Genomic DNA, 14,375 nt, shown 5'->3' with positions numbered 1-14,375 from the left:
TGAGTGCGCGTCCTATCAGCCTACCGCCGCCCACCAGCCACTCTCCCCAACTAGTCTCCTAACTTAATAGACACTGCAACAAAACACTTTTAGCATATTACTTTCTTTTCTATCTCCTTCTGCTACTAGGTGGCAGCACCTACCTACATTAAAAGCTCATACATCTTTACTCTCTCAAAGGTTTTTCCCTAAGCTTGTAGATATTTTTACTCCTACTCCCCAGTTTTATAACAGTTAAATTCCTATCCCCTCCTTGCAAAGATTACTATTTACATTCTAAGTCCTCTATACTACTGTCCCCTAAAATTTCAATAATAAACCTTCTTGATTTAATTTACTAGAATGCAGTTACTGATACTTTTTTCTGCACTACTCACTTCTTTTTTCTCTGCCCGCTCTGTTTACCCTATGGGCTCACTCCGCTCTCCTACCCTGCCCCCAAATTCCACACACCCCCAGTACTCCTACACTTATAGTTCTATAGCCACACCCCCTCTTGCAACTACCTATCATCTTCCCTCAGGTATAAAGTCCGCACCCACTCTCATACCTCACCCTTCTACATTTGCTCCCCTCCCCTCCAAACAATTGCCATTTTCTACCTCCAATCATCTGATAAACCCTATATTCCCCAACCTCTTACAAATCAAACACTCCCACACCAACTTTAATCTCATACACCTCCACCTTCCTTACTTCTGCCTCCTTTTCTATCTGCTATATCTCAAACGTATTTCTACATCTGACTCTCACTATGTATACCTTATTGCTTACCAACCTTCTGATATTACATCTAACCCTATTACTTCAGCTCACTGCACCCCATGCACCATTAACCTATTTCCATAAACAAGCCATCAACCCACTTTCAAATGATCACTCTTACTCTAAAAATGTCATCACCATCTCTCCCTCTCTTTTAGCCTCTAACATCTAACTCCATAAAATAAAAATTCCTCCTTCTTACCCCCTATCTTCAAAAAACAAGGCAAAACATATTAGCTACTACCCTCTCACATCAAAAACTAAAAGTTTCTCTACTACAATACTAACAGCAGGTAACATACACCCAAATCCAGGTCCAAATTCTAACCTTACCTCTATCCCAAACACCCTTCTCACCCCAGCCCAACAAACTGCACCTCAAAAACAAATATCCTTCTATTCTATTAATACCCGAAGCATCCTCAACAAAGTTAGTCTGTTTCATGCATGGCTAGCAAATCATATCCCTGATGTCATTGCAGTAACAGAAACCTGGCTTAAACCCCACAACCTAGATAATGATATTCTCCCCCTGGCTATAACATTATTCGCCTTGATCGTAACAACAAAAGGGTGGGGGAGTTGCCATAGTCTATTCCAACAATCTTACTATTTCTCACATTAACCATTCTATCCCATCTTTCTCCCCAGCAGAAACATTGGCAGTTAACCTAATACTAAACAATTATGCCACAATTACTATAGTAGCTACCTACATCCCTCCAGGGGACAATATTCCATTACTGGAAAACATTCCCTCCTATCTTTCCTTAAACATCCCACATGAAACAATCCTCCTTGGTGACATAAATTTTAATTGGCTAACCCTAAATAACCCAGGTTCCCCATATAATATAAATTTATATGGATTTACCCAGCTCATTACTAAGCCAACACATTTTAACAACACCCACACCTCAAATACCTTCATTGATTGGATACTTGTCTCAGCTCCTTCTAAATATCATAATACAGAAACCCTTGCCAATACTCTGAGTGACCACTAACCCATAAAGGTGCTAAGATGCTCAACCCACCTCTCTAAACCACACAGATATATTACTAGATATAATCTCTCCAACTTCAACCCCAAAACATTCAACAGTCTCATATCTAGAGTATGCTGGGACTTCCTCACCCAGCTCCCCCTAGATGAAGCTGTCATTGCTTTCAACTCTACTTTTCTGGATATCGTAAACTCATTAGCCCCACCTCGTAAAATTAGGACAAAAGCAACCATATCTCCTTGGCTAACAAAAAACACAAGAACTCTCATGAAATCTAGAGATAAGTCCTGGAAAAAAATGGCTTCAAACTAAATACCCAAAAAACCTGCAAAGTTATAAAGAACAAAGCTAAGACCTGCATGCAATCAACGGAACGAATAAGTGAAGTTAAGTAAATTTTTATCTGCACTTTTTTCAAATAATACATGATTTAAATTAATTTGTTTGTGTTGCATTGAGCAATATCTAGCTGGAAGTTTTGACTCTGTTTTTTCAGTAGGTCCCCACCCATTCTCCCTGTTTTTGTTTTGGTGTTAATCTTGGTGGCTTTGAAACTGCCCGCCCCTCTTGTAAATTTGCACTTGGATACTCCTCTTAGGCCCATCTCATTTGCTCACTCAAAAAAAAAAACATAATTATCCGCTGTTACTGTATTTGTGTTTCTTCCTACTTTTTTTGCTTTTGCGTCACCTTAAAAGTACTCAATTGTATTTATTACTGCTTGGTGTAACTCATTCTAAGCCTTTTAGTTTAAGCACTTGGGCTTCAGACCAGTTGTTTTACATTAAAAAGGTTTGTGGTCTGCACTGTAGGGGCAGAACAGGTAGCTTACATCCTTCTAAGTTGGGAACTGCTGATTGAGGGCACAGTGTCTGTTATTCTAAAAGTGTATTAATTCTGGTTTAAGCACTTCTGAGCTGGGAATTTCTGGTTAAAGGCTTATAGTGCCTGCATATTTGAACTGCTTCTTACTGAAATTGGTACATCTTGTTTGCTGTAGCATAGACTATATCCAGGCCTGCTGAATGTAGCTTTGTTTGTATAACTTGAGCACTAATCCAGGCATTCTTTAAAGTATTCAATTGTATTTATTACTGCTTGGTAGTAATTTGATTAAAGGGTAGCTATCATTCTAAGTCTTTTGGATTAAGCACTTGGGCTTCAGACCAGTTATTTTACATTAAGAAGGTTCGTGGTCTGCATTCTTTTGGGAGGAGAGGCTGGACTCTGCCCTTCTGAGTTGGGAATTTCTGCTTAAAGGCTTATAGTGCCTGCATATTTAAACTGTTTCTTACTGAAATTGGTACAGCTTGTTTGCTGTAGCATAGACTAGATCCAGGCCTGCTGAATCTAGTTTTGTTTGTATGCTTGTTGTTGTTTGCTTGTTATTTCCCTGAAACGCTATTTCCACCTAAAACGTGACTTTTCAGTGCTTCTGTGGATCCCTAGTGATATCTGCATTGCTTACTGTACTTATTTCCTTGTTTCACTTGAAAGAAAGTTACTGTTTGTCATTTTTGCATTTAAGTTACCTGTAACACATTGCATTTAAGTTAGCTGGCACTTGCTCACTAAAGCAATTATATAAGTCAGCACTAAAAAATTAAAAGCACTACACCCTCACAAACTCCCCTTGAGTACCTTGTTCCCCATTGGTCCTTTTTTTCAGTTATAAAGGAATTCTCAATACTATTCTAGCATGTCCAAAGGTCAGTTGTCAATCTCCTCTCTGGTCCAGCTGGTGAATCTGGGAATCTTGAGGCAATGTTACAACTGTCTCATGTACACAGACAACCCTCTCCTCCTCCCAACGAATTCCAACACATGTGAGAAATGCAACCATATAGCCAAACTGGAGGCTAAGCTCTCTCAACTGAGTACTGGCAAAACCAGTCAGGAGGAGAAGGAAACCACACTCACTACAATTCCAGTCCCACATAGACCTACCATGACAGCAAACCAAAGCCATAAACACACAAAAACATACTCGGAGGCTCTAAATAAAAATCTGCCTAAGCAGCATAGACCTCCAAAGCAGACACCCGAGCAACCGCTAGCCCAAAACAAAACACATACAACACATAGCTCACAAAGTCAGTGTGCCAAACAGTCACCGCCCTTAAGGCTAAACAACACACCTGTTACACTTGTAATAGGTGACTATATCGTCAGGCACACTGACGTCCCGCTCACCAGGCTGAACAAGGAGAAGGTCATGGTGAGCTGCCTATCAGGCGCTAGGATCCGCCACATAACACAAGCACTCAGGTTACTCCAAGGCAAGTACAAATATGACTCAGTCATTGTCCATGCTGGTGTAAATGACCTGAGACATACCTCCCTGGACTACATGAAAAGAGACATAGAGGAGCTCTCTGAGCATGTAGCCCAGGCCGGTATGACCCTGACCTTGAGTAGCATCTTACCCTCACCAAGAATGATGCCACAATATGAAGACAAGATGATCAATTTCAACCATTGGCTTAAGTATTGGTGTCATTCAAAGGGGATCCAATGCCTGTCAGCCTGGGATGACATGCTCGACAAGCCATGATGCTTCGCTAGGGACGGCTTGTACCTGTCACCCCTGGGCTTTCAGATATTGGCAAAGGCTCTTGCTACCCCCATAGTGCCTTTTTTAGGCAAGGCTCAAAAGACAAACCCACCTCCATAGGTATCACAAGGGATAAGAAACTAAGAGTAATGCTACTCAATGCCAGAAGTCTAAACCTCAAGATGCACGCACTCGAAAATCTCCTTAGCATGGAGAACATCGATATCTGTGCAGTAACAGAAACCTGGTTCAAGGCTCCTGAGAGCATCCCAGCACTACCAGGTTATACCTCATACCATGCTTTTCGGCCCCAAAACCTGGACCGAACCACAAAAGGAGGGGGAGTATCAATATTCGTCAAAGATACCCACACCTCCAGGTTGGTGGCACAGCACAAAGCGTTAGAGACCATCCATGTGCAGCTAACAGTGGGTAAAACTGCCTTCCAGTTTATAACCTGCTACAGACCACCATCCCAAACCCAGGAACCCCACTCGCCCTTCCTGAGAACACTGGAAAATATGAAGGTCTCTCCAAACACCATTATATTGGGCAACTTCAACTACCCAAACATAGACTGGGAGCATTACTCTAGCTCCAACACCCTAGCCCAAAGGTTCCTAGAATTTATAAACTCAAATGCTATGGAACAACTTGTTACCACTCCCACAAAAGGGGAAAACATACTGAACCTGATCATCACAAACATGGGGACTCTGTGCTCCAGACCAGAAGTGTATCCCTCACTGGTAATATCAGACCATAAACTAATCTCACTGAATATTCACATCCCAACCCCACCCCCTGCCCAGAAAACCACAATGAAAAACTTCTCTAAAGCAAATTTCACACTCCTCAAAACCGAGGTGGAATCCTTCAAAGCCCCCGGGCCTGTGGAAAATATGGCCCAGATTGCAGAATCCTTTATAAACACATTCTATGAACATCTTCAGGAATGCATGGATCATGCAATCCCAAATAAAACCATGACCCAATCCTCCAAAGGCAGACGTCCTGTCTGGTGGACCCCAGCCATAAACAAACTATACAATAGAAGGAGGAAGCTACTACATGATAGAGCAAAATCCCAAAAAGGGAAGGCATCTCTGATCAGTATTAGCAAAAAACTACGGGCACTCATAAAATCGTCTAAGGCCAGCTTAGAGAGAAATATTGCACAGGACACTAAGGATAATTACAAGGCTTTCTTTAGTTATGTTAGGAACCTGGGTGGGAATTCCCAGATATGCTCAGAATTAGTCCAAAATGACAAAAAATACACCGAACCCACAGACATTGCCAACATCCTAGCTGACAGGTTCAGTGCAAACCCCCCCCCCCCACCAAAAGGGCAAATATCTATCCCAGCCGAGTGCTGCCCCCCTGACATCTCAGATGCTCAGGTAAGAGCCGCCCTCTCCAAAGCAAAAAACACAGCATCAATGGGACCAGACGATGTCATGGGCTGCGTCCTACATGAACTCCAAGAAGAGCTAAACCCAAACATAAAACTACTGTTCAATCTCAGCCTTACTACAGGATATGTACCCAAAGAGTGGAGTACAGAAACAGTGGTCCCTCTCCACAAAGGTGGTGCCTCAACAGATCCTGGAAACTATTGCCTCATAAGCCTGACTAGCTTGGTCTGCAAAGCTATGGAAAGGATCATCATAGACCTCATAAATAAAGATATTGGGGACCTACAGACACTGGATCCTACCCAGTTTGGCTTTGATAAGGGCAGATCCTGCCTCTTAAACCTGGTTGATTTCTTTGAAACTGTCATCAAGGCCATTGACGAGGGGAAGGTGGTCCACACAGCCTACCTGGACCTCGCAAAAGCCTTCGATACAATACCCCACTCGGGCATTATAGATAAGCTCACCAGCTTAAATATAAACCCCTATGTCACTAGATGGGTTGCAAACTGGCTGAAGGACAGAACCCACATGGTTAGAATTGCTGGAGCCATGTCAGACTCCAAACCAGTTACAAGTGGCATCCCACAAGGCTCAGTCCTGGGACCTCTCTTGTTCGGTATATATTTCTCGGAGGTACAGGCCAGCACAGAAGGGCTGTGGCTGACCAAGTTCGCAGATGACTGCAAACTGGGTGCCATAATCGACTCTCCAGCTGACACAAGCATCCTCCAAAAGGGCCTCAGAAACAGACAACTGGTGCCTGAGCCATGGCCTCAAGCTAAACGCCAACAAGTGTATAGTCATCCCTTTGGCAAAAACAAAGTGCCCACAAATTACCACATAGGTGGTAATCCATTAAGTATGGAAGAAGTAATTAGGGACCTGGGGACCCAAGTTGATAGCAATCTCTCATTTGACAACCACGTGGCCAAAGTGGTTAAAAAATTTTATATAGCCCACCTAATTATGAAGGGATTCACATCTAGATCAGGGGAGGTCATCGTGCCTCTTTACTCATCCCTCATCAGGCCCATAATTGAGTACAATGGCCCTTTTGGGATGTACCTCACCAGACACCTGCAGCAACTGGAAAGACCCCAAAAGTACCTCACCAAAAGGATCAAAGGGCTCAAACAGATGCCATATGCTGCCCAGTTAAAGAAACTACAGCTCTACTCAGTGGCATACCGCCTGCTCAGAGGCGATCTGTGCCTGACTTATAAAGCCATGTCCAACCCGGAGTTAATGGACATGCTGCACCTCAGAAAATCCAAATCCCATCGAGCTATGCGCTCGAGATACTTGAACCTCAGCACTGAAATAAATAGGACATGCTGGAGGGACAGATTCATAACCCAGAGGCTCCTTTCACTCTTCAATAAAATCCCAGTCCAGGTTAGGCAGAGTCCCTCATTGACTCTCTTCAAGAGGAATCTTGAGTGGATGGGAGATTGTAGGTTTACCCCGGGTATCACTTCTGTGTCACTGTTCGACAGAGGCACAGTATACTAACCTCGAAAAACGGCATAGCAAAATTAATTTAAAATGGGTGGTGAAAGTCAAACACACTCTGGCTAGGCTTATAAATGCCCTAGGGCAGATAGCCTAGTATAAACCTATGAACCTATAAAGAAACCTGGCCAAAAGGCTTATCAATAATGACAAAACATTATTCTGTTCCAACCCCCATTCTACTCTAAATTCTAACCCCAAAAAATTCTGGAATGCTATCAGTCAAATACTTCATCCAGGAAACCTTACCTCACCAAACCCTACCCCAGAAACACCTCCAATTCTTACTTTGTCGAATCAATATCCAAACTCTTTAACTCCAACAGCTCCACTACAACTAACCCTATAAACCAAGCTTCCTCCTCAACAACTTCCCCACCCAAAATCTTCTCCCTGAAGCCTGTCTCTACAACTTACATTCAAACCCTACTCTCCAAACTAAAACCCTGCTCAGTATATGCTGACAACATCCCATCATACTTTCTTCAGACAGCTGCCCACTCACTTGCCCTTCCCATCTCTATCATCATAAACCACTCAATCTCTGAATCCAAAGTACCATCCATCTGGAAACATTTCTACACCCTGCCTATCCACAAAGGTGGTAACTCCACTGAAATCTCAAAACTTTAGACCTATTACCATCCTCTCCCCTCTCTCAAAAGTTCTCGAAAAGTGCATATATACTCAACTCATGGATCATCTCTCTCAGGAAAACCTACTTACCCCAACACAAAATGGTTTCTGACTAAAGCATAGTACATATATTGCACTTCTATCCTTTCTCAGTACTATCTCCCTGGCCAGAGATTACCATAAACTTATCTCCTGTCTCTTCCTCGATCTCTCAAAGGCCATTGTTTCTCACTTTCTACTATTAAACAAACTGTCTAACCTTAACTTCTCTCCTGATACAGTGGTTTGGTTTGAAAGCTACCTAAAAGATCGATTTCAATCAGTAAAATGGGACACTGCTTTATCTACTCCCCTTCCAATACAAATGGGAGTCCCACAAGGATCCATTCTCGGGCCGGCCACTGCTTTTCAACATCTTCACAAATCTGGTCTGTGCCTCCTGCCCACTTTCCTCTGTTATCCAATACACTGATGACTCTATAGTCATTACAATAGCTAACTCTCCCTCTGAACTCTTATCAGCTACCCAAGCATCCTTTAATTCAGTTGAAACATGGCTCTCAAACAACAAACTCATCCTCAACCCTAAGAGCACAAAGCTCCTACTTTTCCTTCCCAAAACATCCAACCATATAAAATTCTCTTTTACTATCCAGTCACTCAATAACACTCCTATTGTAGTTGAATCTAGCTCACAACTGATGATCAACTAAAATTCGACCTCCACATAAACAACTGTATAAGGAATACTCACCTTAAATTAGGCCTACTTTATAGAAATAAAAGATTTCTCACCTAGGAAGCTAGAATAGCCCTCACTCATTCCTACCTTCTTCCCTGCCTAACATATTGTTCACAAATCCTTACTAACCTAAACTCCTCTCTACTCACTAGACTTAAGGCCACATACCATAAAGTAGCGAGATTTGCAACTCAACTATCCTATAGATCTCACCACTGTCTCTCTCTAAGATATTTAAACTGGCTTGAGTTGCCCCACCTGCTCCTTCTCTCCCAGCTCCAAACTATACATGCAATTCTCTACCAACCATCTTTCTGTCCAGCCTTACACACCATCATCTCTCACTATACTCCTACAAGAAGCCTTCAAAGCTCCTCGCAAGACCTCTTAAAAATCTATAAGACAAAACATAAAGCAGGGTGTAGCCTATACAGCTATCATACCTCTATCAAATGGAACAAACTTCCCTTCAAAATTCAAACACTCACACTTCCCAAACAATTTAAACTAACTCTAAAAGAATATTTCAACAGGAAATGGATCTGCCAATGCTCAAACCCACCTTGAAAACCCTCTATTTCTCTCCACTAATCAATAGCTTTTTTTCCCCTCTCTCTGAAACTTTTATTCCTTCCTGATTGTTTTAATTGTAAAATTAACATTCAACTCCTATGTTGCTCTTCTATTCTAACTACTACTTTCAAGAAAGTGCTCTGACTATTATCTACCTGTTTTTTTCTTCTTTACATTATTCTGTATATTATACTTGCATTTATGACAAAATGTAATCTGTATATTCTCAAAACTTCTCTTGTAGCCTGCTAGCTAATTGCCTTATTCCACCTGTATAATATCTGTTAATAATGACAAAATGTTACATCTATTTACTGGAGCTTTTCTCCCCGGGTCTCTGCTGAAAAAGGGCTTCGGCTCAGTCAGACATTCCTGGTCAACAAATGTAAAATAAAATAAATAAATAAATAAATGTTTACCACATCAGTAAATGCTGCACAGCCCAGCAGGGTAGGCCTGTCCCACAGGCTCTGCCTGCTCCCCCTCCATCAGCTCCAGCACTGAGGCCCAGCATGTCTGAGACCCAACCTGTCAGTACTGTCTCTGCTGCCCCTGCACTACCTGCACCCTATGGGAGCAGTGGCAGTGATTTTATCATGCACATTGAGCTGCCAGGGATGGTGTGTAGGGTTGTGTGCCAGTCTGTTGGTGCACACCTATGCCAACTGGAGGGTCTGCTCTCCATTATTTTGCAAAGTACTAGGATGAGGAAAAGGAGACATCAAGCACTCCAGCTAGTGGTGGAGTGAGGTGACAGTGATGACAGTCTAGTGGGTGAGAACTTGATTCTCACTGTCACCCAGCTTGATGGTCTTGTGTTTGGTATGTACCCACCCTCACCACAATCATGATGTCCCCCAACCTTTTGTGTCTATCACCATCCCTGTCTCTTGTGTTATTTGCCTTGTATGTCTGCAACTGCTTTCTCAACATTCCTGACCCAAATATTTCTACATCCCATCTCCAACATTCCCCTCTCTCTCTGAAAAATAAAAAAAGGGCACCTGTCCCAAAAAAAAAAAAAAAAAAGAAAATGCCTCATGCATAGCTTTCCATTTCACAGAAGTGTCTTCTTGACACACTTGATTTGGTCCAGTTGGCTATACAACATGTGTTGTGGTCATTCCTTGCTCTGGAAGTGACAGTCCAAATTCAGTTCATATTTGGCACATATGCTCCCTTTACACTGTTAAAGAAATGGATAGCTATGATTCTTTCCTACCTCCTTCCTGCACATTCCTGTCCTTTGTCTTCCCCCTGCTTGCACCCCATTTCACAACTTTCCCATCTATCCCATTTTAACACCTTTAATCTGTTCAAAATTAGAATCACACACATCACACATAAGTTACTGGAGAGGTAATGCATCCCTTCACCTTTTGGGCTCCATGTTTATGCTAAGTTGCACATCATGCACCAATGGTGAGCAGCAGCAAACAGGTGTGGTTACCCTGGCTCAATGCAGCTTAACATCATTGTGCTCTGCCGACAGATAGTAACACATCTAGTATAAACACTTCGTATCATAGTATTATCACTTTGTAATGAAAAGTATTTTAAAGTATAACATGCACCTGTATTCAAACCCAGTACCACTGGCCCAAAAACAGAATGCAACAATGCATTAATATGTGCTGCCACAAAGTCAGATAAGGAGCAGGTATGCTTCATAGATTCAATATTAACTGCCAGATTTTATCAATGCGGCTCACATTTGAGCACTGCTTATCTATGCACAAACATGTATCGCACATACATATGCACTTTGCTAACCACTGTGCAAACCCTTTGTTCGCCTCACTATGGAAATATACATGCTTTGCTGTATCACTGATGTTTACTGTCTGTTTCTTGTGTCTGATATGAAATTACACATGAAAACATTGCAAACTAAGCGTTCTAGCTACCAATATGTCACATATTTACAATTCTTCCATTTGCTGGCAACCCCCCAAGCATTGCAACCCTGGTGTCTCACTACTTTTTCCACATATATATCAATCACACTACAAAATGTAATATCAAATGTTGTGTGCTATGCAATGCACATCAATCTGGTAACATGCAGAACTGCAACCCATATGTCTAAAAAGCCTTATCTGTAAGGCTAGAGAAGGAATCAGCGTGCATCATATCCACAGGGGCATAGTAACCTTCAATACAGTTGACCTGACCCATTTTGTTTTTGTCAAAGGTAGCTCTTGCTCATTGAACATTGTGGACTTTTTGTATACTGACCCCAAAGACCTGGATAAGGGATAACAGGACATACTGCCTATGTTGAGTTATCCAAGGCCGGATACACTATCCCCCATTCATGTGTCATAGTGAAAATTTCCTATGTGGGAATTAAGCCATACAGTAGTAGAGGGATGGGCAATTGGCTTACTGACCTAACACAAACACTCTCAATGTAGGGGACTGCACCTCCACCACTAGCCACTTAGTATTAGAGTACCACAAGAATCTATACTGGGTCTTCAACTGTTTCCAAACTACTTCACTGAAATACAAAAAGCAGTCAATGGCCTGTGATTTAACAGGTTTGCGGATGACTGGTAACTGTTCACACTAAGTCCCCCAATGATGGTAAAATAATATGGAATGAATTGCCTTACAAATGAATTGTATTAAACTCATGGACTGAACTTTAAAGCATACAATGTCTCATTGTCCCCTTTGGCAATGAAGTACATGATATACAAGCTCAAACACAGTGTTTTGAGACTTGAGAACACATGCTCATAGCAATTTACACTTTCATCACTATGTGTCCATAGCGATGACACACATTCTGCATTGTGCACATCTTACATATGGACATCACATCCAAGACCAGGGTGGTCATACCTTTGATGTACACTATGCTTATCAGATTACTAACTGAGCATAATGGCTCTTTCTATCTGTACTTCACCAGGCACCTGCAGCAATTGGAAAAAACACAGTGCTGTGCCTGGGAGACTCCAAGGACTCCAAACATAACATACATGGAAAGACTGAAAGACATGCCACTGTACTCAGTATCCTGCAGGTTGCTGAGAGATGACCTATACCTACCATACAGAGCAGACTCAGACCCTGCCCTGCTGGAAATGCTGGACAACTGCAAATCAAATGGGACACAAATAACTTTGCCCAGGGTTTTCATCCTAGACTGTAACATAAACAGCACGTTTGGGAAACAGGTATATCTCCCAATGACTCACAAGCCTCTGTAATAGGCTCCCACTGAATGTGAAGCAGTGGTCCTCAATGATTATGTAAAAGCACAATATTGACTAATGGTTGGGTGATTGTATAGTCACCTGCTGGGTGGCAGCTATGTCCCTCGTAGGCAGGACCAGTTGGTGCTGCTCATTAAATACCTCGGCTAATGACCATCCAACTATGCTCAATAAGGGAACTTGTGTTTTTACACAGCTAGGCTTCTAAACACCATAGGGCCACTAGGCTAGTAGCCTCCTATGAACATATCAAGATATGAGCCTATGCAGGCCTCCCAACATTGTGTCTCACACACGGCCTGCTGATGTCATCTACTATAAGTTTACTTGCACTCTTAGAAAAGTCAGACTTGTGCTATGGCACATCTGTAAAGTATTGTGTTCTGTAGTCTGTGTACTTTCATAGGAAGAGGTTCTGTTCTCACTGCAGTTATCTGTGTGTGTGTGTGTGTGTGTGTGTGTGTGTGTGTGTGTGTGTGTGTGTGTGTGCATCTGTGTGTGGGCATGTGTCTATGTGTGTGTGTGTGTGTGTGTGTGTGTGTGTGTGTGTGTGTGTGTGTGTGCGTGTGTGTGTGTGTGTACAGTAATCCAATCCATGGATTGGCAGTATTTTTGATGATTCATATGCCTAAATATCTATTTCATGCAGGCCTCCCAATATCATCTTTGTGACATGCCCGTGTGTGTGTGTGTGTGTGCGCGTGTGCGTGTGCGTGTGTGTGTGTGTGTGTGTGTGTGTGTGTGTGTGTGTGTGTGTGTGTGTGTGTGTCTTGTAAGAAGAGCAGAAGTGTGTCCTACAGTGACTGCTTCAATCTCAGAAATTAACATTATTTTGATACTTGCACATGCCTACAGATCCATTTCATGCAGGCCTCCCAACTTCTTCTCTCCAGCATGCACTGTTGATGTTATGCACTATAAGTTGGCCTGCAGCTGTGTAAAAGTCAAACTTGTGCTGAGGTGTTTATGTAAACTACTGTGCTATATAGTATACTTCGACAGGCAGGGGTTTTGTTCTCACTGTGTGTGTGTGTGTGTGTGTGTGTGTGTGTGTGTGTGTGTGTGTGTGTGTGTGTGTGTGTGTGTTTATCTAACCAGAAGTATGTATCCTGCAGTTATTGCTTTAATCTCATGAATTATTAGCATTTTGATAGTTGCACATGCCTACAGATCCATTTCATGCAGACTTCCCATCTTCTTCTCTCCAACATGCACTACCGATGTCATCCACTATATGTTGGCCTGCAACCTTGCCAAAATCAGATTTGTGCTGTGGCTCTTGCATAAAGTACTGTTTTCTGTAGTCTTTGTACTTAGATAGGTAGAGGTTCTATTTTCAATGCAGTCAATTGTGTGAGTGTGAACTCTTGTTTGACATTACAGAGAAAATTTTACACCAGCATGTGGGAAACTGTTATGTTCTCCTCAACACATACTGCTGTTGTTATCAGCTATAAAGTGTTGTCTGACACATTCAGTGTCAAACTTGGGCCATGTGTTTGTATAAAATTCCGAGTTATGTACTCTTGTGTACTTAGATAGGTAGGGGTTCTATTCTCACTACATTCAACTGCGTGTATATGTGAAGTCTTGCCTGACATTGCAGAGAGCATTTTACACCAGCATATGAGACACTCATATTCTCCTCAACAGACACTGCTGATGCCATTAGCTATAAGGTGTTGTCTGACACACTGCAAGTGAGACTTGTGCCTTGTCACTTAGGTAATGCAGTGAGTTCAATAGTCTGTGTATTTATGTAGGTAGGGGTTCTATTCTCAGTGCAGTCAATGAGGGTATATGCGTGTATGGTTCAGCCCTTGCTTGGAATTACAGACAGCCTTTACACCTGCATGTGTTATTAAAATATTCTCCTCAACAGACACTGGTGATGTCATCAGCTATATTAGATGTTTGGATAAGCAGTACTTCCACTAA

This window comes from Protopterus annectens, chromosome 5.part0 (genome assembly GCF_019279795.1).
Source record: "Protopterus annectens isolate FY-2018-M chromosome 5.part0, PAN1.0, whole genome shotgun sequence".
In the NCBI taxonomy this organism is placed as follows: Eukaryota; Metazoa; Chordata; order Ceratodontiformes; family Protopteridae; genus Protopterus; species Protopterus annectens.
This window is presented reverse-complemented; position numbering follows the sequence as displayed.